Below are 25,838 nucleotides of genomic sequence, written 5' to 3'. Positions count from 1 at the left end.
GTCACTGCCTGTACGGTTCAGGGCAGAGGTGGGGTGTGTGCCAGGGAGTATTCTCTTGCGGAACGCCCGGGGTTTCTTTGGCGGGAGGGAGGAGGAGAAGGAGGCAGCGGCGGGAGGAGGAGGAGGAGGAGGAGGAGGGAGGCAGCGGCGGGAGGAGGAGGAGGAGGAGGGAGGCGGCGGGAGGAGGAGGAGGGAGGCGGCCGGAGGAGGAGGGAGGCGGCCGGAGGAGGAGGGAGGCGGCCGGAGGGAGGGTGGCGGCGGGCGGCCATATTGGTGGTGGCGAGAAAGTGTCGGTTGTGGTGAGCGGTAGCGGGCGCCGGGATCTCGGTGACAACACTGGGCGGGGAGGGAAGGAGCTGCTGCCAGTCACCCGGAGGAGGAGCGCCACTAGATGCGTTTCCGCCTGCGCCGTTTGGCCTTCACCAGGAAGTCGAACTGCGCTCCGTGTCCGAGAGAGAAAGCGAGGTGAGTAAAAACCGGAGGGTGGGAGCTAACCGGCGGCAATAACCCCCCCCCCCCCCCCCCCCGGGAAGGCGGTAAACAGGGGCGGGCTGTGCCTGAACACGAGAGAGAGAGAAGAGCAAAGATTCCTCACCCCCTCCCTCAATCGGGGCCCTTTACACCGGGGAGTCGGTGTCTTTTTTGGGTGGGTGGAGTGAAGCGGGGCAACTGTTGGAGGGGGGTCGGGAGGAGGGCGTCGGTTCGAGGTAGCGAGTGTCTCCGTCCCGCGAGGTGCGGGCGGAGAGAACGTGTTGGCCCGGGGGCGCGGTGAACGGATGTTACCGGGGGAGTGAGTGTAAGTTCCCTGTGCACCCCACCGGTCCCGTCTCTGGGGTCAGCCGAGTGGGGAGGGGCTCGTGCTCCCAAGAGCTGTTTGGAGGGAGGGTTGCGAACTCCCCATGTTGCTCCTCAGCGACCCGCGGGCGGAGGCTTTATTCATTTCTGGTTTACTGTAAATCAATAGTAGGAGAGTCTGTCTGTGTTGATGCGCTGGCGGCGGAGCTGGCAGAGGCTGCTGGTATTCTCAACCAACATGCCCCCGCCCCCCCCCAGTTAATGTTTGCGGACCAGGTGACCACTGACCCTCCAAGTATACAGTGGTTGGATGCCTTGGCGCATTGGGATGCATCAGGGTATTGGGTATAATAAAATCGTGGGGTGAGGGCAGCTCTGCATTTCCCCCTATTTTCGCTCAGCCATCCGGTGCCCCTGGGCACGACCGTGTACGTCTCCCTCGGCTCTTTTTTAGTTTCGGTTTACAGTCGCACCGGTCTGCACTGATTGGGAGGACTTTTCCACATTGCATGCCCGGTATTTCTGACTGCTCGCAGTCTTGCTGCGGGACGTTTTCAATAGGGTCACCTGTTCCGTCAGCCGCTTAGCTGTGCAATGTGACGCCTTTTCAAATGCCATTCAGTAGGAAGATTGTGTGCAACTGCGCAATAAACTTTAAACTTTTTTTTTCTCTGCTATAATTTGCAACAAGTTTATAATTTGCAGGATGATTTGTTCTATTTGGGAGAATTGAATAAGTTATAATGTGCCACCTATCCCTGCTGTCAAGTTGATCTTTATTGTCATGTGATGTACATTCAGGTGGAATTTTACATTGGTTTTATTGTACATTCTATCTGCATCACAACAGCCACGTTGAAATTACATTGGGGACATATTCTGGCAGACAATGTTAAGTATATCCACCTAGATATATTGTATGTGCATAATTATTTGTGATTGCAACTGCCATTGGAGCAGTGCTTCCCAAACTACTTTCCAAGGTGACCACGATCTATCACCTGAAAATTAACATGACCCCGGATGCCAAAACAAAACCGCAGTAAAGCAGCACAGTAACGTCATATAAATTGTTCCTAGTTTAGATCAAAATATGGATGATATAAATGAAAATCTGTTTTTAAGTACTTTGTAAAGCTGTTATTTTATGTGCTCGTGTACCTTTCTACCAAGCTCTCCATATTTCTGGATGATGGACTCCATGAAATCCCTCTTCCTGACCCCCACCACACATTGTAATCTACCCCCCTTTTCCCCATGGGACGCATGTGCCCCTTCTCACAACACCTCTCACTGTTTTCTCCCCCCCCATACCATACATACAGACACACAAACTCCACTTCCCAAACCCATTCACCCGACACACCAATCTGTCATCCCACATTTCTCTCTCTCTCTCTCTCTCTCTCTCTCTCTCTCTCCCCCCCCCCCCCCCCCCCCCACTTGACCGCTTTTCTTCCTACCTCCCTTCTGCTCTCGCACTAGCTTTTCCTCCCCTTCTTCCCCTTTTTTTCTGAGGTAGGTGGGAAGTGACGTTAAAATCAGTACAGCCATTATATTTTTGAGCTAAGCTGAGTAGCCTACTCCTCCTAATGCATATTTCTGGTTGCTGATGCCTGTAAAGCAGAGTCGCCAGTCTGGGCAAGAGCCTGTGCAAGGCAAACACGACCAGCAATACAATAAAGTTTCAAGCCACCATGTAACGTCCGGGTTCAGTGGCTTAAACACCTTTTTCCAGCATGGTCAGTGATTGAGTTACACCTGTTGGCCTCTACCCACGCACATCCTCGGCCCACTCCACTAAAAATGGGTTTCTGATGTTAAAGGGCACTTTGGAATCGTCATCCACCTCTTGCTGTTTGGCGGCATTGATTCAGTGGGTCCAGGACTGTCCAGCCAGAGCCCTCCAGACTGGGCAATCTCCTCCCCCCAGCCAGGATTGTTACCTTCAGGTAGGCATCCTTGCAACTCCATCAAAGGTTGTAAACCGCAGTTTGGGAAGCCATGCTTTAGAAACATCAATATCTCTTTTGGAGAATGGTATCACGTGGAGAATTTATATGAAAAGAAGAAAGTACTCGAAAAGAAACTTATTCAGGATTCTAAAATCATGATCTTGAATATAGGATTAGGCTTGCATTAATGTGTACTATGAATTTGTAATCTTGACAGCAATTATGAGATGTACAGATATGCAATCAAATAATTTTGCTGCAAAGGAGAATTATTTCAGACTCTGGTTTACCTGCTTCAATTGCTTTACTGTCTTTTTCCTTTTAAAAAAAAAAAAAATACGAATAGATAGAAATTGCAACACAAACAGGTTTGTCGACTTTTATCTTCCAAGTGAGCAAACAGTTCTAATCTCATCTACTTGCCTTTCTCCAAATCCCTTCCTCCCTTTTCCTTTCATCAATGTATCCAATTTAATCTTGATTGTTGACATAGTTTCTACCAATCACTAATCCTGCAAATAAATTCCAAGGCATCACAACTTTGTGAGATTTTTTTCTTGTCTTCTGTTCTAAAACTTGCATTTAATCTTGTGTCTGTGGCTGCTCAACTACAGTCTGCTTATCTATACCCTGGCTCACGCTTTGTGATTTTAAACAGTTCAGATACACTGCCCCATATTCTGTATTGTTTTAACAAATTAAATCATCAATGTTAAGTCTATTTAATTTTTATGTTTCTCATACCAGCCTAGTGCATTTGTTTAGCAGTCTCACTAGTTTTTCTGTCGTGTTGAGCATTACATGCCGTACTATTAACTGAGATTTGAGCACTTTGCAGCTTCAAATCTTTCAGCATGAAAAATGAACCAGTGTAACTAAGATCTGCATTGTGCAGATTTAGTTTGCTGTTCAGTTTGCATCATGTGCAGTGCTGCTTCATTCTTCATTTACTGAAGAGTTGTGCTTTTCACGCTGATCTGCTGGAGATTAACATAGAATCTTTTCACGCTGATCTGCTGGAGATGTTTGTGGTTTTTCTCCATACTTCACAATTGTGAATTTTTCTCACCTTTAACATGAATTTTGAAATAGATTTGGTATGTACACTTGCAGTCGCAAAGTGTTACGTTTTTTGGGCTAATAACTATATCATAATGGTATATTCTCTGCTTCTTGAATTAAAATTTAGAGTTATGCCAACTATTTTAGTCACATAAACTTGAGATGCTGCCTTGAATGTCTTGTGAACCTCTATCCCTATCTGCTCTTCCACAACACAAAGCCTACTTCCATCCAGAGTATGACGACTGCTGTTAATTCTCTTACAAAAATACTTTCGGCTTTAGACTGACGTTAAACTTCATTTGGTTAGTGGGTTGGGGGGATCCTTGAAGTACTGCTCCTTGATTAGCCTGCCAAATAATATATAGTGAAAACTGGTGCTTAACTTCTCTTCTAGTTATGTCCAACATTGTCTTAGAATAAATAAAAGCAAATTACTGCGGATTCTGGAATCTGAAATAAAAATAGAAAATATTGGACAATCTCAGCAGGCCTGACAACATCTGTGGAGAGAAAATGGAGCTAACGTTTCGAGTTTGGATGACTCTTTGTCAAAGCTGTCTTAGATTAGACACCACCATTCAGTACTGGTTCTCTGTTGGAGCAACTCAGTTAGTCCTACTCTCCTGCCCTTTTTCCCTGTAGCCCTGCAATTGTTTTCTGTTTGGGTAATTATCCAATTCCCCTTTGAAAGCCATGATTGAATCTGCTTCCATCACACTCGGGCAGTGCATTCCAGATCCTAACAGCTCTTTGCATAAAAATTCCCAGGAATATTCCTGATGTTACCTCGAGATCTTGCTATTCACCTTAATCATAATCTTTATTAGTGTCACAAGTCGGCACACATAACACTGCAATGAAGTTACTGTGAAAAGCCCCTAGTCGCCACTTTCCGGCGCCTGTTTGGGTACACAGGTAGAATTCAGAATGTCCAATTCACCTAACAGCATGTCTTTCGGGACTTGTGGGAGGAAACCGGAGCACCCGGAGGAAACCCATGCAGACACTGGGAGAACGTGCAGACTCCGCACAGACAGTGACCCAAGCTGGGAATCGAACTTGAGACCCTGGTGCTGTGAAGCAACAGTGATAACCACTGAAGTCATTGTCCCTGGTTCTTCATCCTTTTGTCAATAGGAACGGTTTCTTCTGATCTATCAGTCGGACCGATTTGAGACACGTGTATCCAAGATTGAACTTGCTGTATCTGTGCCTTCAACATTTAAAAAAAGTTTGTTTTCAGCCAATAAAAATGTTTCTTTTCACCAGTTCCTATCTCAAATGATGAAAGTCAATGAAAAAAGATGCAAGTTCGGTAAAAGTTTTCTGGGGGTTTGAATGATTTAGGAAATTGGAAAAATTTGTTTACCTGGTGCCTTGTGCTACATCTAATGCCCCAGTGGAGTGCACTCCTTGTTATGCAGCTGAATTTGGGAGCCCAGCTTAATAATGAATAAAGTTTAACAAGAGTTAAAAACTTAATATAACTGACCAGGTTATTCCTGATGTTTTGAGAGGTTTCATTATAATAGTGTTTCCAGTACACAATGGTTGACTCAGACAGGAACTTCCTTGTCTCGGGGTAAATAACATATTTTTAAAAACCTTTATTGAGTAGGGTGTGATCTGTTGAGTTTATTTGCGTTTTTATGCAGATAAATGATTTTTTTATTCAACTGTTCTTCAAATCCCAATTGTAATTGTACCTGTTGCATCAGTGATTCATTTTCTGATAAAATACTGAGTAAAAATATTAGCTGTGTTTACGTACTGGATATTGTGTATCGCATATTTTTCAAAAGGCTATAGAGCTGGCTCAAACTGCTTGCTTGGTGAATCATTTCTTACAGGCACATTGAAATCATGCCTGTTGAACTTACTGTAATGAAGTACGTATTTCAATTGTTGAAATGAGAGCAATAATAGTTTCTGAAAGAGACTTTTTAAATTCCCACTTTTACCTCGTGATTAGATTTGTCCAGTGTTAGGGGCGGCACGTGGCGCAGTGGTTAGCGCTGGAACTAGGGCGCTGAGGACCCGGGTTTGAATCCGTGTGGAGTTTGCACATTCTCCCCGTGTCTGTGTGGGTTTCACCCCCACAAGCCAAAGATGTGCAGGTTCGGTGGATTGGCCACGCTAAATTGCCTGTTAATTGGAAAAAAATAATTGGGTACTGTAAATTTATATTAAAAAAAAAAAAAAAAAAATTTGTCCAGTGTCAGTATATGCTGAATCCTATTTAAAACAGCCATTATTGCTGTGCTCTGATTTCTGTAAATAATGCTTGGCTTTTGGGAAAATTACTTATTAGCTTTGGGTAGCCAGAGCTCAGTGAACCAACAGATTAGATCTAAGCTCTACAGTCCTGCCACATCCAGTTGTGAATGGTAGTGGACAATTAAACAACTCACTGGAGGAGGAGACTCCACAAATATCCCCATCCTCAATAATGGAAGAGTCCACTACATCAATGCAAAAGATAAGGCTGAAGCATTCTCAATAATCTTGAGACAAAAGTGCCGAGTGGATGATCCATCTCGGTCTCCTCCAAAGGTCCCCCGCATCACAGATGCCAGCCAGTCTTCAGCCAGTTTGATTTACTCAACGTGATAACAAGAAAAGGCTGAAGGCACTGGATTCTGCAAAGGCTAGGGGCCCTGACAATATTCCGGCAATAGTACTAGAGACTTGTGCTCCAGAACCTGCCACGCCCCTAGCCAAGCTGTTCCAGTACAGTTACAGCACTGGTATCTACCCGGCAATGTGGAAAATTGCCCAGGTATGTCCTGCACACACAGCAGGACAAATCCAACCTGGCCAAGTAACTGCCCTATCAGTCTACTCTCTATCATCAGTAAAGTGATGAAATGGGTCATTAATGGTGCTATCAAGCGACACTTAGCAATAACCTGCTCGTTGATGCTCAGTTTCGGTTCCACCAGGGTTGCTCAGCCCTTGACCACATTACAGCCTTGGTTCAAACATGGACAAAAGAGCAAAATTTCAGAGGTGAGGGTGACTGCTCTTGACCTCAAGGCAGCATTTGATCGAGTATGACATTAAGGAACCCTAGCAAAACTGGAGTCAATGGAAATCAGGGGGAAAACTCTACTGGTTGGAGTCATATCTAGCACAAAGGAAGATGGTTGCTGTTGTTGAAGCTTTGAAGCTCAGTCATCTTGGTCCTGGACAGCACTGCAGGGGTTCCTCAAGGTAGTTACCCATGCCCAACCATCTTCAGCTTCTTCATCAATGACCTTCCTTTCAATGCAAGGTCAGATGTGGGGATGTGTCGCTGATAATTACACAATGTTCCACACCATTCGTGAAGCCTCAGTCTCTGAAGCCATCCACGTACAAATGCAGCCAAAACCTGTACAATATGCAGGCTTGGGCTGACAAGTGGCAAGTAATATTCATGCCAGGCAAGTGGCAGGCAATGACCCATCTCTAATAAGAGAGAATCAAACCATCGCTGCTTGATATGCAATGGCATTACCATCACTGAATCCCCCAGTATCAACATCCTGGGGGTTATCACTGACCAGAAACTGAACTGGAATAGCCACATAAATACTGTGGCGACAAGAGCAGGTGAAAAGCCTAGGAATCCTGCGGGGAGTAACTCGCCTCCTGACTCCCCAAAGCCTTCCGCCATTTACAAGGCACAAGTTAGGAGTGTGATGGAATGCTCCCCACTTGTCTGGATGAGTGCACTCCAACAACACTCAAGAAACTTGACGCCATCTAGGACGAAACAGCCAGCTTGATCGGCACCCCTTACTTCCTTCACCACCGACTCAGTAGCAGCAGTGTGTACCATCCACAAGATGCAGTGCAGAAACTCGAGGCTCCTTTGGCAGCACCTTGCAAACCCTCTGCCACTAGCACCTAGAAGGACAAGGGCAGAAAACCATCTCCTGGAAGTTTTCCTCCCAAGTTACTCACCATCCTGACTTGGAAATATGTTGCCGTTCCTTTACTGTTGCTGGGTCGAAATCCTGGAACTCTCGCCCTAAAAGCACAGTAGGTGTACCTACCATCACAAGGACTGCAGCAGTTCAGGAAGGGAGGTAATCACTACGTTCTCAACTAGGGATGGGCATCAAATGCTCGCCTAGCTAGCGAAGCCCACATCCTGTAAAAATGAACTTTGAAAAAGGTATGTAAGTATGCATAGAATATTTGGCTTGAGTGGCCCAAAGATGAAGCTAAGAAGTTTAACTTAAATACAGAGGGAAATAGTGTAACTGGAGGAATAGCCAAATGGGAGGTGGAGATGTGGAAAGATGCAATGAGAATGTTTTACTTGTTTAAGCAACAGCCATGCATTCTAGGGCCCAGTGTTTTGTGCTACTTATGCCGAACAATGAAATTGAAATGAAGCATGCAAAACTCCGTAAGCTTGTTTTTTTTCCCCTTTGAATTTGGAAGAATTATGTATTTTTTTGATGTGTTGCCCATTCAGTTGAATGTTAGTTTGAGCCACTTTGGGGGTGGGGGGAAAGACAAAAATATGACGAGCTGAAATTGTTGTGTTTTAAGTTTTTGGGTTTGCACTATATTTTAGTTACATAAGTGTAGTTGTGCTCATTATTTAAGCCTATGAGAATAACATGACAATTGCTGCTACAAGCAAATTTTTTGTTTTGAACTTCGCTAATTAGCTTGCCATTCTGCAATTGTATGATTCTCCTGCTGTAATTTGTTGTAGTTTACCTCAGCATTGATTACTTTGTCATCCACGACTTCTGAAATTTGTGAAATTTCTAAACTAGAATATCCATAAAATACGAACATTGAGTTGGATGATTTTGCTGAAACGGCTTTCAGTGTCGAATTGAATCTTGTTTTTTTTAAGATGTTTTTACACTCTGCTCTTTAGCAAAAAAATCTCTTGGCATCAGCAAATGAATGATGGCCTATTGCAGTACTCCCAACTTCTGGTTGAAAAAGAATGACGGATTATGGCTTTAATAACAATCATGTGTTGTATCTTGTGAAGAATTGTGTACGGTTGACTTCATTATTTCCAATTACACACTTTAGAATGTGAAGATTTGTAGTTTATGAACCAATGTTAACTTTGATTCTGGTCTGTCACAATATTACACTTCAGCTAAATTGTTTCTCTGCTTTTGTGAATGAGTGAGACAAAAACGGCTAATGGAATGCTGGCCTTTGTGTTTAAGGGTTGAAATGCAAAGGGGAGGAAGTTGTGCACGAGTTGTACAGATCCTTGGTCAGAAACCATCATACTTATTTTGTTAAGTTTTAGACACCATGCCTCAGGAGCTATTGGCCAGAGAGAGTTTGCAGCACCATTTCATTAATAATACTGGAACGAGAAGGGTTAAATTACACATTACGTGTAATTACATAAATATGTATAAATCACACATTTAAGATATCAACCTTGTAAATTACATAGGATAATTGGCACAGAAACAGACCTTTTGGCCCATTCAGTCCATGTCGGCATTTATGCTTCACTTGAACCCCTCCCATCTTTTCTCATCTAAGTCTATTATTGTTTCCATTCTCCCTCCTACGCTTGTCTGGCTTTCCCTGAAATACATCTATACTATTTACTTCAGCTACCTGTGGTCATGAGTTCCATATTCTCACCACTCTCTGGGTAAAGAAATTTCCTCTGAATTCGCTATTGGATCTCTTGGCAACTATTTTATAATGATGGCCTCTTGTTATGCTCTTGCCCACAAGAACAAACAGTCCTCCTGTATCTACTCTATCAAAAACTAGGGTTGAAATTTTTCGTAACTCGCTAAATTCCGGAATGGTATTGGAAAACAGTCAATATGACCCCCTTGGTCAAAAAGGGAGAAAGGCAGAAGGCAGGGAACTATAGGCCAGTTAGTTTAACATCATTATTGACAAGATGCTGGAGTCAATAATCAAAGAGGAAACCGCTAATTATTTAGGAAAGCTGATTATAATCAAATGGTCAGCATGGATTATGAAGGGTAAATCATGTTTGACAAGTTTGCTCAAAATCTTTGAGGATCTAACGGAGAGTAGACAGAGGGGAACCTGCAGATGTAATTAATTTAGATTTCCAAAATATATTTGACAAGGTGCCGCATAAGAAACTGGTGCATAAAGTAAAAGCCAATGGAATTGGAGGATTCGTGTTAGCATGGATTGTAAACTGGCTGTCAGAAAGAAAACAGAGTTGGAATAAATAGGCCATTTTTCAAGTGGAAAGATGTAACCAGTGGAGTACCGCAGGTATCAGTACTTGACCTGCAAATGTATACATTAATGACCTGGAGGAAGGTACCGAATATAAGGTTTCCAAATTTGTCAAAGCTTGGAAGAGCAAGTTGTGAGAGGATATTGTGATTCTGTAACGGATACACAGATAGACTGGATGACTGGGTGAAAACCTGGCAAATGCAGTTTAATTTGGGGAAGTATGAGGTTATGCACTTCGATAGGAGGAATCATAGGGCAGATTGTTATCTAAATAGAGAGAGACTGCATGTGAGTGAAGTTAAGAGGGATTTAGGTGTTCGAGTGCATGAATCACAAAAAGTTAGCAGGCAGGTGCCACAAGTAGTTGAGGCAAACAACAATTTGGCCTTTATTGCAAAGTTTAAAAATAAGGTTTTGTTGCAATTGTACAGGGTGTTGAGGCCTCAAATGGAATACTGCATACAGTTTTGATCCTCGTACCTAAAAAAGGATATGGTAACATTGGAGGAAGTCCAAAGGCGATTCACCAGGCTAACTCCTGGGATGAGAGGGTTGTACGATCAAGGGAGACTAAATAGGTTGGCTATGTTCCTTGGAATTCAGAAGAGTGGGGGGTGACCTTATTCAAACATACATGATCCTGAGGGGGTTTGACAGGGTAGCTAGTGACATGTTCTCACTAGTGGAAGAGTCTCAAACAAGGAGACATAGCTATAAGATAGGACCGGTCATTTAAAATTGAGGTGTGTAGAAATTTCTTGTTGCAGATTATGGTTACTCCCTGGACGGTGGTGGAGGCTGGATCATTAGAAGTTTTTAAAAGTGGAGGTGAATAAATGTTTGATAGATAGAGAAATAGAGGGCTATGGAGAAATGGCGCAGAAAAGGAGTTGAGGCCGGCATAGATCAACCATCATCATATTGAATGGCGGGGCAGGCTTGTAGGGCCTGGTGGCCTACTCCTTCTAATTCATGTCTCTGCTAGGTCACTCGGCATTCCTTTTTCCAAGAGAAAAGAGACCCAGCTTGTGCGTCCTTTCCTGGTTTTTATATTCACGCATTTAAGGTATCAACCTTGTAAATATTGTCTGCACCCTCCAATGCCACCATATACTTTTTTAAAATGTGGCAACCATTTGCACAAAGTGTGGTCCAACCAAGATTTGGCACATGTTTTGCATAATTTCCTGACTTTTCAGTTCTATCTCTCAAGGAAAAAAAGATTAGGATTTCCGTTGCTTTTTTTATGGCCCTGCAAACCTGTGCTGCAACTTTTAGCAATTGTTGTATTTACTCTGAGATCCTCCTGTTTCTCTACCCCAGCTCTCACATCCAAGTAATAAGTGACCTCTCTATTCTTCCCACCAAAATATACTATCTCACATTTATCAGGGGTGGCATAGTAGCATAATGGTTAGCACAGGTTCGATCCCGGCTTGGGTCACTGTCTGTGCAGAGTCTGCACGTCCTCCCCTTGTCTGCATGGGTTTCCTCCGGGTGCTCTGCTTTCCTCCCACAGTCCAAAGATGTGCAGGTTAGGTGGATTGGCCATGCTAAATTGCCCTTCGTGTCCAAAATGTTTGGGTGGAGTTACTGTGTTATGGGGATAGGGTGGAGATGTGGGCTTGGGTAGGGTGCTCTTTCCAAGGGCTGGTGCAGACTCAATGGGCCGAATGGCTTCCTGCAGAGGAAATTGTAAAAGGACGGGAACAATCTTGCAGTCCTCCAGAGGATTGGAGAATAGAAAATGCCACCGTTGTTCAAAAAGGGTGCCAGATAAACCCAGCAACCACAGACCAATCAGTATTACCTCAGTGGTTGGGAAACCTTCGGAAACGATAGTCTTGGACAAAATTAAGTCACTTGGACACGTGGGTTAATTAAGTAAAGCCAGTATGGTCTTGTTAAAGGCAAATCAAGTTTATTGAGTTTTTTAAGGCAATGATGTTGTGCACATGCATTTGATAGAGTATGCATTCCAAACGGTATTTGATAAGAGTCACGTAACAACAAAGTTGAAGCCGTGAAATAAAACGCAACAGTTTCAACATGGATACAAAGTTGGCTCAGTGACAGGAAATAGACAGTAGTGGTTAATGAGTTTATTTTTGTTGGATTCATAGAAACATAGAATCTTTACAGCGCCGAAGGAGGCCATTTGGCCCATTTGAGTCTGCAGCGACCCTCTGAAAGAGCACCCTACCTAGGCGCGCTCCCCCACTCTATCGCCGTAACCTGCACATCTTTGGAGGAAGGTGTGCAGTGGCATTCCCCAGGGGTTGGTATGGAGAGCAATGCTTTAAAAAATATATTCATGACCTAAACTTGGGTTTGCAGAGCACCATTTCAAAATTTGCAGATGGTGCAAGATTGCGCAGGATAATGATTGTATAGACAGGCTGGTTGAATGGGCAGACACATGGTAGACTGAATTTGCTGCAGAAGTGTGTGATGTGAAGCATTGTGGTAGGAAGAAAGAGGAGAGGCATTTTAAAATAACGGACACTATTCTAAAGGGGGGGGGGGGTAGGGAAAAAGCAGGAAAATAAACCGAGGGGGGTGCTTAAATCACTGAAGATAGCAGGACAAATTGTTTAAAAGCTTATGAGATCCTGGATTTTATAAATACAGGGATAAGAGTACAAAATAAAGGAAATTATAATGCGCCTTTTATGAAACACTGGTTTGTATCAACTGGAGTATTTTGTGCAATACTGGACACTGGACTTTAGGAAGGGTATGAATGTTTTAGAGAGGAATAAAAGAGAATAGACTCAAGGAAGAGAGGAATAAAAGAGAATAGAACCAAGGAAGAGGGACTTCAGTCACATGGGGAGATTGAAGAACAAAGAACAACAGAGGTAAGTACAGCACGTGAACATGCCCTTCGGCCCTCCAAGCCTGCGCCGACCATGCTGGCCGTCTAATCTAAAACCTTCTACACTTCTGGGGTCTGTATGCCTCTTTTCCCATCCTATTCATGTATTTGTCAAGATGCCTCTTAAACGTCACTATCTTACCTGCTTTCACCACCTCCTACAGCAGCGAGTTCTAGCGCCCACTACCCTCTGTGTCAAAAAAGAAATCTTCCCTCGTGCACATCTCTCAACTTTGCCCTTGCACCATAAGCCTATGTCTCCTGGTAATCAACTCTTCCATCCTGGGAGAAAGCTTCTGACTATCCACTCTGGCCATGCCCCTCATAATTTTGTAGACTTCCATCAGGTCGAACTCAACCTCTTGTCGTTCCAGTGAGAACAAATTGGGTTTATCCAACCTCTCATAGCTAATGCCCTCCATACCAAGCAATATCCTGATAAACCCTGTACCCTCTCCAAAGTCTCCACATCCTTCTGGTAGTGTGGCGACCAAAATTGAACACTACATTCCATTTGTGGCCTAACAGGTTCTATACAGCTGCTGCATGACTTGCCAACTTTTATATTCAATGCCCCAGCCGATGAAGGCAAACATACTGTATGCCTACTTGACAATCTGCTTCACCTGCAGAGCCATTTTCAGTGACTTGTGGACCTGTACACCCAGATCCCTCTGCCTGTCAATATTCTTAAGGCTTCTGCCATTTGCTGTATATTTCCCACCTGTATCAGACCTTCCAAAATGCATTACCTCACTTTGTCTGGATTAAACTCCCATCTGCCATCTCGCCGCCCAAGTCTCCAACCAATCTATATCCTGCTGTATCCTCTGACAGTCCTCATCGCCATCCGCAATTTCACCAACCTTTGTCTTCTGCAAACTTACTAATCAAACCAGTTAAATTTTCCTCAATCATTTAGATATGCTAAAAGCAGCAAAGGTCCCATCTTGCCAGCTCACCCATCCTGTGTGACTTCACCTTCTGTACCAGTCTGCCATGAAATCCATGTGGACAACATCCACTGCCCTACCTTCATGAATCATCTTCGTCACTTCCTTGAAAAACTCGATCAAGTTAGTGAGACACGATCCCCCCCCCCCCCCCCCCCCCCCCCCCCCCCCCCCCAACAAAAAAAACCCATGCTGGCTCTCGCTAATATGTCCACTTGCTTCCAAATGGGAGTAAATCCTGTCTTGAAGAATCCTCTCCAGTAATTACCATACCACTGACATAAAGCTCACCGGTTGTGATTTCCTGGATTGTCCTTGCTACCCTTCTTAAACAAAGGAATGATGGTATTAACTTTTCTCTAGTCCTTGGGACCTCACCTGTAGCCAGTGAGGATACAAAGATTTCTCTCAAGCACCCAGTAATTTCCTCCCTTGCCTTCCTCAGTATTCTGGAGTAGGTTCCATCATGCCCTGAGGATTTATCTACCTTAATGTTGTTCAAGATGCCCAACACCTCCTTTTTGATCTCCATGTGATCCAGACTATCTACATACCCTTCCCCAGACTCATCATCCACCAAGTCCTTCTCTTTGGTGAATACTGATGCAAAGTACTCATTAAGTCCCTTGTCAATTTCCTCTGGCTCCACCATAGATTCCCTCCCCTGTCCTTGTGTGCGCCAACCCTTTCCCTGGCTACCCTCTTTATATATGTATAAAAAGCCGTGGGATTTTTCCTTTAATCCTGTTTGCCAATGACTTTTTGTGACCCCTTTTAGCCCTCCTCCTGACTCCTTGCTTTATTTCCTTCCTACTTTCCTTATATTCATCACAGGCTTTGTCTGTTCCCAACCTTCGAGCCCTTAGAAATGCTTCCTTTTTCTTTTGGACTAGGTTGACAATATCCCTCGTTATCCAAGGTTCCCGAAACATGCCATACTTATCCTTCAGCCTCACAGGACATGCTGGTCTTGAATTCCTATCAACTGACATTTGAAAGGGAGGCACAGTGGTGCAATCGTTAGCATTGCTGCCTCACAGCGCTGGGGACCTGGGTTCGATCTTGGCCTTGAGTCACTGTACGTATGGGGTTTGCACATTCTCCCCGTGGCTGGGTGTCTCACCCCCACGACTCAGAGTAGCAGAGTAGGTGGCTTCGCCATTCTAAATTGCCCCTTAATTGGGGGGGGGGGAATTGGGTACTCTAAATTTAAAAAAAAAACTGACATTTGAAAGCCTCCCATGCCAGATACTGATGTACCCTCAAGCATTCGTCCCCAATTAAGATTCTCATTTCCTGCCTAATATTGTTAGAATTAGCGTTTCCCCAATTTAGCACCTTCATCCGAGGACTATAATCTTTAGCCAACCAGACCTTAAAGCTTACTGAATTATGGTCACTGTTCCCAAAATGCTCCCCTACTGAAACTTCAACCACCTGGCTGGGCTCACTCCCCAATACCAGGTCCAGTATGGCTCCTTCCCGAGTTGGGCTATCTACATATTTGTTTCAAGAAGCCCTCCTGGATGCTCCTTGCATGCTCTGCCCCATCCAAGCCCTTAACACTCCGTGCGTCCCAGTGAATATAGGGGAAGTTAAAACAATAACCCTGTTGCTTTTACACCTTTCCAAAATCTGCCTACATATCTGCTCCTCTACCTCCCGCTGGCTGTTGGGAGGCCTGTAGTAAACCCGCAACATTGTGACTGCACCCTTCCTATTCCTGAGCTATATCCATATTGCCTCGTTGCATGAATCCTCTGAGGTGTCCTCCCGTAGTACAGCTGTGATATTCTCCTTAACCAGCAGTGCAACTCCCTCACCCCTTTTACATCCCCCTCTATCCCACCTGAAAATCTAATTCCTGGAATGTTTAGCTGCCAATCCTGTCCCTCCCTCAACCAACTCTAATGGCAACAACATCATAGTTCCAAGTACTAATCCAAACTCTACCATCATCTGCCTTGCCTGTTATACTTCTCGCATTTAAATAAATGCACTTCAGACCACCAGTCCCACTGTGTTCAGCAACACCTTTTGCTTGCTTTTCCTCTGAGTCTTTCTGGCCCGATTCTCTAGTTCCCCCTCAGTTATTTCATTTTCTGACCCATTGCTCCGGTTCCCACCCCTTTGCCACACCAGTTTAAACCCTCCCATGTGACACTCGCAAACCTCGCGGCCAGGCTATTTATGCCCATCCAGTTTAGATGTAACTTGTCCTTCTTACACAGGTCCCACCTGCCTTGGAATGAGATCCCAATGGCAGCTGTTTAGTCACTTGTTTAGCTGTACTATCTTCCAATTTCTAGCCTCACTGGCACATGGCACTGGGAGTATTCCTGAGATGACAACCCTAGAGGTCGTGTTTTTTAATTATTTAACCTAACCACATGAACTCTTGCTGCAGGACCTCGTCACTCTTTTTAAAAATAAATTTGGAGTACCCAATTCATTTTTTTCCAATGAGAACAAAGAACAAAGAAAAGTACAGCACAGGTACAGGCCCTTCGGCCCTCCAAGCCCGTGCCGACCATGCTGCCCGACTAAACTACAATCTTCTACACTTCCTGGGTCCGTATCCCTCTATTCCCATCCTATTCATGTATTTGTCAAGATGCCCCTCAAATGTCACTATTGTCCCTGCTTCCACCACCTCCTCTGGTAGCGAGTTCCAGGCACCCACTACCCTCTGCGTAAAAAAACTTGCCTCGTACATCTACTCTAAACCTTGCCCCTCTCACCTTAATCCTATGCCCCCTAGTAATTGACCCCCCTACCCCGGGGAAAAGCCTCTGACTATCCACTCTGTCTATGCCCCTCATAATTTTGTAGACCTCTATCAGGTCGCCCCTCCACCTCCTTCGTTCCAGTGAGAACAAACCGAGTTTATTCAACCGCTCCTCATAGCTAATGCCCTCCATACCAGGCAACATACTAGTAAATCTCTTCTGCACCCTCTCTAAAGCCTCCACATCCTTCTGGTAGTGTGGTGACCAGAATTGAACACTATACTCCAAGTGTGGCCTAACTAAGGTTCTATACAGCTGTAACATGACTTGCCAATTCTTATACTCAATGCCCCGGCCAATGAAGGCAAGCATGCCGTATGCCTTCTTGACTACCTTCTCCACCTGTGTTGCCCCTTTCAGTGACCTGTGGACCTGTACTCCTAGATCTCTCTGACTTTCAATACTCTTGAGGGTTCTACCATTCACTGTATATTCCCTACCTGCATTAGACCTTCCAAAATGCATTACCTCACATTTGTCCGGATTCAACACCATCTGCCATCTTTCTGCCCAAGCCTCCAAACAATCTAAATCCTGCTGTATCCTCTGACAGTCCTCATCGCTATCCGCAATTCCACCAATTTTTGTGTCGTCTGCAAACTTACTAATCAGACCAGTTACATTTTTCTCCAAATCATTTATATATAGTACAAACAGCAAAGGTCCCAGCACTGATCCCTGTGGAACACCACTGGTCACAGCCCTCCAATTAGAAAAGCATCCTTCCATAGCTACTCTCTGCCTTCTATGACCTAGCCAGTTCTGTATCCACCTTGCCAGCTCACCCCTGATCCAGTGTGTCTTCACCTTTTGTACTAGTCTACCATGAGGGACTTTGTCAAAGGCCTTACTGAAGTCCATATAGACAATATCCACTGACCTACCTGCATCAATCATCTTTGTGACCTCCTCAAAAAAGTCTATCAAGTTAGTGAGACACGACCTCCCCTTCACAAAACCATGCTGCCTCTCACTAATACATCCATTTACTTCCAAATGGGAGTAAATCCTGTCTTGAAGAATTCTCTCCAGTAATTTCCCAACCACTGACGTAAGGCTCACCGGCCTGTAGTTCCCTGGATTATCGTTGCTACCCTTCTTAAACAGAAGAACAACATTGGCTATTCTCCAGTCCTCCGGGACATCACCTGAAGACTGTGAGGATCCAAAGATTTCTGTCAAGGCCTCAGCAATTTCCTCTCCAGCCTCAGAACAAAGAACAAAGAACAAAGAAATGTACAGCACAGGAACAGGCCCTTCGGCCCTCCAAGCCCGTGCCGACCATACTGCCCGACTAAACTACAATCTTCTACACTTCCTGGGTCCGTATCCTTCTATTCCCATCCTATTCATATATTTGTCAAGATGCCCCTTAAATGTCCCTATCGTCCCTGCCTCCACTACCTCCTCCGGTAGTGAGTTCCAGGCACCCACTACCCTCTGCGTAAAAAACTTGCCTCGTACATCTACTCTAAACTTTGCCCCTCTCACCTTAAACCTATGCCCCCTAGTAATTGACCCCTCTACCCTGGGGAAAAGCCTCTGACTATCCATCCTCCTTCAGTATTCTGGGGTAAATCCCATCAGGCTCTGCGGACCTATCTACCTTAATATTTTTCAAGACGCCCAACTCCTCGTCTTTTTGGATCTCAATGTGACCCAGGCTATCTGCCCACCCTTCTCCAGACTCAACATCTACCAATTCCTTCTCTTTGGTGAATACTTATTTAGCGTGGCCAATCCACCTACCCTGCACATCTTTGGATTGTGGGGGCAAAACCCATGCAGACACTGGGAGAATGTGACAAACTCCACACGGACAGTGACCCAAAGCCTGAATTGAACCTGGGACTTCGGTGCCGTGAGGCAGCAGTGCTAACCACTGTGCCACCGTGCTGCCCAGGACCTTGTCACTCTTCCTGCCAATGTCATTATTACTAGTTTGTACCATATCCTCTAGCTGTTCACCCTCCCCCTTCAACACGCTCCCTGCCCGTCCAGAGACATCCTGGACCCAGGCACCTGGGAGGCAACATACCATCTTGGAGGCTCTTTCACATCCACAGCAGCACTATCTGTGCCCCTGACTATAGAGTCCCCTATAAACCCACATGACATCCGGATGGTATAAGAGCAACAGCAACATGAGGGAAAACACTTTTCATGGTCTGTGGTTAGGATCTGAGTAGTTAGGATTTAGAATGCACTGCCTGATTGTGGTTAAGGTTTGCAAAAGGGAGTTGGGTAAGTACCTGAAGAGAGATAATTTGCAGTGTTACAGGAAAGGGCAAGGAAGTGGGACCAGACGACTTGGTGTTGCAGAGAGCTGGCACAGAAGACTGGCAGAATGGCCTCCTATGGGCTATAACCGTTCATTGATTCTATCTGAAATCTTTTTTGCACCAGCTCCAGTGTCTCTATAATATGACGACTAGAATTATATGCAGTGCTCCATATGTTGCCTGAACAAAGTTTAGCGCAAGTTTATTTTTCAATTCTATCCCTCCAGAAATAAACCCTGGTTCTTGCGATCTTGGTCAAATTCAGTCACTTTCTTTGAAAAGTAATCTTGACATCCCAATTATTTATTCAAAGGAAGAAACCAAGAGATTCCACAGTTTAAAACAAAAGTAGTAGTCCATGTCAAGGAGCTTGCGAGATCATGCTGGCAAGCTTTCTTTTAAGTTAGTGGCAAATACCATTTGCTGACTGAAAAATCTAGGCTAATAACTTCAGGAGAGAAGAGAACATTGAGGAGCAATATTCTAAACTTGGTTACTGTACAGTCTGACATCTGGGGCGCGATTCTCCGACTCCCCCGCCGGGTCGGAGAATCGCCGGGGGCTGGCGTGAATCTCGCCCCCGCCGTGTCCCGAATTCTCCACCACTTGAGAATCGGCGGGGGCGGGAGTCGCGTGCCGCACCGGTCGGCGGCCCCCCCCCCCCCCCGGTGATTCTCTGGCCCGCGATGGGCTGAAGTCCCGCCGCTGTCAACCCTCGCCAGCCGGCGTGGATTGAACCACCTACCTTACCGGTGGGAGCAGACGGCGCGGGCGGGCTCCGGGGGCGTGGGGCGATCTGGCCCGGGGGGGGGGGGGGGGGGTGCGCCCATGGTGGCCTGGCTCACGATTGGGGCCCACCGATCGGCGGGAGGGCCTGTGCCCTGGGGGCACTCTTTTTCTTCCGCCTTCGCCATGGTCTTCACTATGGCGGAGGCGGAAGAGACCTCCCGCACTGCGCATGCGCGGGGATGCCGTGAGCGGCCGCTGACGCTCCCGCGCATGCGTCGCCCGGCGAAGTCCTTTCGGCGCTGGCTGGCGTGGCGCCAAAGGCCTTTCCAGCTGGCGGGGCGGAAATCACTCCGGAGCGGGCCTAGCCCCTCAAGGTGAGGGCTTGGCCCCTAAAGGTGTGGAGAATTCCGCTGCTTTTGGGACGGCCCGACGCCGGAGTGGTTCCTGTCACTCCATTACGCTGGATTTCCCCGCCCCGCCGGGTAGGAGAATCCCGGCCCTGTTTTGTATCCAATTATATGCTTAAGTGTAATAAAATAAGCAAAATACTCTGGATGCTGGAATCTGAAACAAGAACAGAGGATGCTGGAAAAACTCAGGTCAGCCAGCATCCATCAGGAAGGAAACCGAGTTAAGGGTCCAAGTCCATGGATTCTTCATCAGAACTGAAAGGAGGGAGACGGTATGAAGAACAAAGAACATTACAGCACAGGAACAGGCCCTTTGGCCCTCCAAGCCTGTACCGGCCATGATACCAACCTTTGCTAAAACCCTCAGCACTTCCTTGTTCCGTATCCCTCTATACTAATCCTATCCATGTGTTTGTCAAGATGCCTTTTGAACGCCGTTAATGTATCTGCTTCCACAACCTTTCCTCTCAACGCGTTCCAGGCACGCACCACCCTCTGTGTAAACAACCTGCCTCACACATCTCTGAATTTTGCCCCACGGGCTTTAAACTTCTGCCCCCTGGTGAATGACCCCTCCACCCTGGGAAAGAGTTCCTGCTCATCCACTCTATCCATGCCCCTCATAATCTTTTGACCTCTATCAGGTCACCCCTCAACCTCCGTCTTTCTAAATAAAACAATCCGAGTCTATTCAGCCTCTCCGGGTAGCTAACCCTCCAGACCAGGCAACATCATGGTAAACCTTCTCTGCACCTTCTCCAAAGTCTCCACGTCCTTCTGGTAGTGTGGCAACCAGAATGGTGCGCAATATTCCAAGTGCGGCCATACCAAGGTTCTATACAACTATAGCATGACTTGCCAGTTTTTATACAGTTTTTGCAACAAAAGGTAGCAATTTTAAAAACAAAGAGAGATGGCCCATTGTGAGAGGGGAAGCGAGTGCTTTGCATTGAGGCAATACATGTATGCAATAAACAAAAAGAAATTGGTGTTTAAGATGGAGGAGAAATGCCGAGTTGCTAAACTCGCCGTTGAGTCACGTGCCCAACTGGAAGATGAGATGCTGCTCCTTCAGCTTGCCCTGGGCTTCTCTGGAGCATTGCCCCAGGCCAAGTACGGACTTGAGTATGAGAGCAAGGTGCTGAGTTAAAAGTCGCGAAAGACGTGCTGTTAGGCAATTTTGATTCAGAATTCTCCCTCCGTGTACCCGAACAGGTGCTGGAATGTGGCAACTAGGGGCTTTTCACGGTAACTTAATTACAGTTAATGTAAGCCTACTTGTGACAATAAAGATTATTAATTTTTAAAAATGGCATACAATAGGAAGGTTGAGGTCATGCTTGCAGACTGAGTGATGGTGTTCCCAAAGCGGTCACTCAGTCTGCGTTTAGTCTCCCCGATGTAGTGGAGGCTGCAATGGGAGCAGCGAATACAATAAATCAAATTGAACAAAGTGCAAGTGAAACGCTGCTGACCTGCAAGGAGTATTTGGGCAAATGGACTTGTGCTAGCTATTTATTTGGTAATTAGTCCAAAATTTAAATGTTATTTTTTACACTTGTCTTGTATCACCTACAGTTTCTTGATTTTAAATATTTTTAAAAAATATATATATATTTATTCAAGATTTTCAACAAACCCCCCCCCCCCCCCAGAAAGAAACAAGAACACAACAAGCAGAAATTATACTTTGGGTTTCCCCCATATACAATAACCCCCCCATATAACAGTAAAAAACACAAATTTTATCATAGAATTTACAGTGCAGAAGGAGGCCACTAGGCCCATCGAGTCTGCACCGGCTCTTGGAAAGAGCACCCTACCCAAAGTCAATACCGCCACCCTATCCCCATCACCCAGTAACCCCACCCAACACTAAGGGCAATTTTGGACACTAAGGGCAATTTATCATGGCCAATTCACCTAACCCGCACATCTTTGGACTGTGGGAGGAAACCGGAGCACCTGGAGGAAACCCACGCACACACTGGGAGGATGTGCAGACTCCGCACAGACAGTGACCCAAGCCAGAATCGAACCTGGGACCCTGGAGCTGTGAAGCAATTGTGCTATCCACAAGGCTACCGTGCTGCCCTGGAAACCCCCCCCCACCTTAATCCAAACGCCACCCCAAAAGAAACCCCCCCCCCTCCCCTGGGCTGCTGCTGACCTCCTAATGCTCCGCGAGATAGTCTAGGAACGGTTGCCACCGCCTGAGGAACCTTCGCACAGACCCTCGCAATGCAAACTTTATCCTCTCCAGCTTGATGAACCCTGCCATGTCATTGATCCAAGCTTCCACACTAGGGGGCTTCGCATCCTTCCATAGTAGCAAAATCCTCCGCCGGGCTACTAGGGACGCAAAGGCCAGAATACCGGCCTCTTTCACCTCCTGCACTCCCGGCTCGTCCGATACCCCAAATAATGCTAATCCCCAGCTCTGCTTGACCCGGGCGTTCACCACCTCGGACATAGTCCTCGCAAAACCCCTCCAAAACCCATCCAGCGCCGGGCACAACCAGAACATGTGGACATGATTTGCTGGGCTCCCTGAGCACCTCCCACATCTGTCCTCCGCCCCAAAGAACCTCCTTAACCTTGCCCCCCTCATATGCGCTCTGTGAGTAACTTTGAACTGTATTAGGCTGAGCCTGGCGCAAGAGGAGGAAGAGTTAACCCTACTCAGGGCATCAGCCCACAGACCCTCATCTATCTCCTTCCCAAGCTCCTCCTCCCACTTGCCCTTTAACTCCTTCACCGAGGCCTCCTCCTCTCCCTGCAGCTCCTGGTAAATCGCCGAAACCTTGCCTTCTCCAACGCCTACACCCAAAATCATCCTGTCCTGAATCCCACTTGCCGGAAGCAGTGGGAATTCCCTCACCTGCTGCCTCACAAACGCCCTCACTTGCATGTACATGAAAGCGTTTCCCGGGGGTAGCCCAAACTTCTCCTCCAGCGCCCCTAGGCTCACAAACGTCCCATCGATGAACAGGTCCCCCATTCTTCTAATCCCTGCCCGATGCCAGCTTCAAAGCCCCCCATCCATCCTTCCCGGGACGAACCAATGGTTCTCCCGAATCGGGGACCAAACCGAGGCTCCCACCCCGCCACTGTGTCGCCTCCACTGCCCCCAGATCTTCAGCGTCGCCGCCACCACCGGACTCGTGGTGTACCTTGTCGGCGAGAGCGGCAGCAGTGCCGTCACCAGCGCCCTCAGGCTCGTGCCCACACAGGACGCCATCTCTAGCCTCCACGCTGCCCCCTCTCCCTCCATTACCCACTTACGGATCATCGCCACATTGGCTGCCCAATAATAGCCACACAAATTCGGCAGCGCCAGTCCCCCCCTGTCCCTGCTACGCTCCAGAAACACCCTCCTCACCCACGGGGTCTTATTCGCCCACACAAATCCCATGATGCTCCTGCTTACCCGTTTGAAAAAGGCTTTGGGGATCAAAATGGGAAGGCACTGGAACACAAAGAAAAGCTTTGGAAGGACTGTCATTTTGACCGACTGCACCCACCCGCTAGTGAGAGTGGCAGCATATCCCATCTTTTAAAATCCTCCTCCATCTGCTCCACCAACCGCGTCAAATTGAGCTTGTGCAGGGCCCCCCAACTCCTAGCTACTTGGATCCCCAGGTACCGAAAGCTCCTTTTCGCCCTCTTCAGCAGTAGCTCGTCTATCCCCCTTCCCTGGTCCCCTGAATGCACCACAAAGAGCTCACTCTTCCCTACGTTGAGTTTATAGCCCGAAAAGTCCCCAAACTCCCTAAGGATCCGCATGATCTCCGCCATCCCCTCCAATGGATCCGCAACATACAACAACAGGTCACCGGCATACAACGACACCCGGTTCTCTCTTTACCCCCCCCCCCAAAAAACCAATCCCCTCCATTTCCTGGACTCCCTCAGTGCCATGGCCAGCGGCTCAATTGCCAGTGCAAAAAACAAGGGGGATAAGGGGCCCAATAATAGCCACACAATTGGACCCTGCCTCTTCTCCCAGTACAGCCGAAAGTACTCCGTTCTCCGCCGGTTCGTAGCCACACTCTCCACCGGGGCTCTATATAGCAGCCTGACCCAACTGATGAACCCCTCCCCAAACCTCCGCAACACTTCCCAAAGATACTCCCACTCCACCCGATCAAAGGCCTTCTCCGCGTCCATAGCTGCCACTACCTCCGCTTCCCCCTCCACCGAGGGCATCATAATCACATTGAGGAGCCTCCGCACATTTGTATTTAGCTGCCGACCCTTCACAAATCCCGTCTGGTCCTCATGAATCACCCCCGGGACACAGTCCTCAATTCTCGTAGCCAGCACCTTCGCCAGCAACTTAGCATCAACATTGAGGAGCGAGATCGGTCTATACGACCCACATTGCAATGGTTCCTTATCCCGCTTCAAAATCAAAGAAATCAGCGCCCTGGACTGTCGAGGGCAAGGTCCCTTCCTCCCTCGCCTTATTAAAAATCCTCACTAGCTACGGGCCCAGCAGGTCCATGTATTTCCTGTAAAATTCAACCGGTAACCCATCCGGCCCCGGGGCCTTCTCCGCCTTCATGTTCCCCAATCCTTAACCAGCTCCTCCAGCCCAATTGGCGCCCCCAAAAACCAGCCACCTGCTCCTCCTTCACCCTCGGGAACCTCAGCTGATCTAGGAATCGTCGCACGCCCCCCCCCTGCTGGGGGCTCAGACCTGTACAGATCCCCATAGAAGTCCCTAAATACCCCATTTATTCTCACCGCACTCCGCACCGTATTCCCCCCCTCTATCCCTAACTCCACCAATCTCCCTCGCTGCCTCCCTCTTACGAAGCTGATGTGCCAGCATCCGACTCGCCTTCTCCCCATACTCATAAACCGCCCCTTGCGCTTTCCTCCACTGTGCCTCTGCTTTCCCCGTGGTCATCAGGTCGAATTCCATCTGGAGGTTCCATCGCTCCCTAAGTAGCCCCTCCTCGGGTGCCTCTGCATAACTCCTGTCTACCCTTAAAATCTCATCCGGAATCTGACCCAGCATGCGTTTCATAAATCCGGCATCATCCCAGTTCGGGGCATATACGTTCACCAGTACCACACGGTCACATATCGACCTCCATTATCCGCTACAATATTCAGTGCCTCGAACGACACCCGCTTCCCCACCAGTATTGCAACCCCTCTGTTCTTCGCATCCAGCCCTGAATGAAAGATCTGCCCTACCCATCCCTTTCTCAACCTAACCTGATCTGCCACCTTCAGATGTGTGTCCTGGAGCATAACCACGTCTGCATTCAGTCCCTTTAAGTGCGCGAACACCCGGGCCCTCTTGACCGGCCCGTTCAGGCCCTTCACATTCCAAGTTATCAGCCGGATCAGGGGTCTACTTGCCCCCTCGGGCCGACTAGCCATCTCCTTTTCTAGGCCAGTCACGTGCCCGCGCCTCCCGCACCCTCCAGTCCCCCAGACGGCGGACCCCCGCCCCGACTACCTCTCCTACTTCCAGCTCCCCTTTGGCCAATGCAGCAGCAACTCAGTTCCTCCCCCTCCCCCAGCTAGATCCTCATCTAGCTGTTTTGCTCGCCCCATGACACACCCGTCAGTCAGCTGACTCCTGCTGACCTCGGCCTCTCCCGCCATTCCATCGACCCCCCCAGTGTGAGAATCCCCCCACCCCTTGGCAGTCCATGTGCGCTCCTCTCCAGCACCGCCTTTCCCCCCAGCCGCGCCCCCATCCTTCCCTAACGCGGGAAAAAGCCCGCGCTTTCCGTCTGCCGGCCC

At 47.2% G+C, this 25,838-nt stretch overlaps 1 protein-coding gene across 6 annotated transcripts in view; it reads left to right on the top strand.

Moving 5' to 3' along the window:
- Positions 1-271: 271 nt before the first annotated feature.
- The window catches only part of taok3a (TAO kinase 3a), a 176,873-nt gene continuing 151,306 nt past the window's right edge, over positions 272-25,838 (top strand). For 4 of the 6 annotated variants that reach the window (XM_072496958.1, XM_072496968.1, XM_072496920.1 and 1 more), the window contains exon 1: positions 272-465. The gene's annotated coding sequence lies outside the window, so the exon portion shown is untranslated. Of the gene's footprint in view, positions 466-2,621; positions 2,748-25,838 lie in introns of all 6 variants that reach the window. The other 2 variants (XM_072496930.1, XM_072496948.1) reach the window with 1 other exon arrangement.

The sequence above is a fragment of the Scyliorhinus torazame genome, chromosome 1 (genome assembly GCF_047496885.1).
Source record: "Scyliorhinus torazame isolate Kashiwa2021f chromosome 1, sScyTor2.1, whole genome shotgun sequence".
Taxonomy (NCBI): Eukaryota; Metazoa; Chordata; class Chondrichthyes; order Carcharhiniformes; family Scyliorhinidae; genus Scyliorhinus; species Scyliorhinus torazame.
Note: the sequence above shows the minus strand (reverse complement) of the source record. Positions and strands in the feature narration are given on the sequence as shown.